This window comes from Arachis hypogaea, chromosome 11, assembly GCF_003086295.3.
Source record: "Arachis hypogaea cultivar Tifrunner chromosome 11, arahy.Tifrunner.gnm2.J5K5, whole genome shotgun sequence".
Lineage (NCBI taxonomy): Eukaryota > Viridiplantae > Streptophyta > Magnoliopsida > Fabales > Fabaceae > Arachis > Arachis hypogaea.
This window is the reverse complement of record NC_092046.1, coordinates 20,525,923-20,527,624: the sequence shown is the minus strand read 5'-3', so window position 1 is coordinate 20,527,624 and position 1,702 is coordinate 20,525,923.

The following is a 1,702-nucleotide window of genomic DNA, read 5'->3' as shown; positions in this document are numbered from 1 at the left end:
GTGTGCTTTTCTGTAATTTCAGGTATTTTCTGGCTGAAACTGAGGGAGCTGAGCAAAAATCTGATTCGGGCTGAAAAAGGATTGCTGATGCTGTTGGATTCTGACCTCTCTGCACTCGGAATGGATTTTCTGGAGCTACAGGAGTCCAATTGGTGCGCTTCTAATTGCGTTGGAAAGTCGACATCCGGGGCTTTCCAGCAATATATAATAGTCCATACTTTGCTCAAGGATAGATGACGTAAACTGGCGTTCAACTCCAGTTTCATGCTGCAGTCTGGCGTCCAGCGCCAGAAACAGGTTACAAGTTGGAGTTCAACGCCAGAAACAGGTTACAACCTGGCGTTGAACGTCCAAAACAGCCCAGGCACATGAGAAGCTTTAGTCTCAGCCCCAGCACACACCAAGTGGGCCCCAGAAGTGGATTTCTGCACTATCTATCATAGTTTACTTATTTTCTGTAAACCTAGGTTACTAGTTTAGTATTTAAACAAGTTTTAGAGATTTATTTTGAATCTCATGACATTTTAGATCTGAAATTTGTACCTTTTGGCAGCATGAGTCTCTAAACCCCATTGTTGGGGGTGAGGAGCTCTGCAGCGTCTCGATGAATTAATGCAAGTACTTCTATTTTCCATTCAAACATGCGTGTTCCTATCTAAGATATTCATTCGCGCTTAATTATGGAGAAGGTGATGATCCGTGACACTCATCACCTTTCTCAACCCATGAATGTGTGCATGACAACCACCTCCGTTCTATATTAGATTGAATGAGTATCTCTTAGATTCCATAATCAGAATCTTCGTGGTATAAGCTAGAATTGATGGCGTCATTCAGAAGAATCCGAAAAGTCTAAACCTTGTCTGTGGTATTCCGAGTAGGATTCTGGGATTGGATGACTGTGACAGACTTCAAACTCGCGAGTGCTGGGCATAGTGACAGACGCAAAAGGATAGTAAATCCTATTCCAGTATGATCGAGAACCTCTAGATGATTAGCCGTGCTGTGACAGAGCATTTGGACCATTTTCACTGAGGAGATGGGAAGTAGCCATTGACAATGGTGACACCTTACATAGAGCTTGCCATGGAAGGAACTTTGCACTTTTGCATGCATGAGGAAAGAGGAATACAAGAGAAAAGCTGAAATTCAGAAGACAAAGCATCTCCAAAACCCCAACATATTCTCCATTACTGCATAATAAGTATTTATTTCATACTCTCTTATTTTTCGTAATTCAATTTGATAAGTGAATTGTTTTCCTGACTAAGAGTTACAAGATAACCATAGATTGCTTCAAGCCAACAATCTCCATGGGATTCGACCTTACTCACGTAAGGTATTACTTGGACGACCCAGTGCACTTGCTGGTTAGTTGTGCGGAATTACATAGTGTGAAGTAATTTTCGTGCACCAAGTTTTTGGCGCCGTTGCCGGGGATTGTTCGAGTTTAGACAACTAACGGTTTATTTTGTTGCTTAGATTAGGAAAAATTTTTCTTTTTGGTTTAGAATCTTCTATTATTGTTTTTGGTTGAAATTATTTTTTTTAAATCCTTATTTTCTTTTTTTTTAAATTTTTTGAAATTTTTTTTAACTAATAATTGAGTTTTTTTTTTAGTTATAAAAAATACTTCTTCAAAACAAGTGTTACATTTACTGCCCAATTGGCTAGAGCGTTGGTCTATGTTCTTGGTAATTGG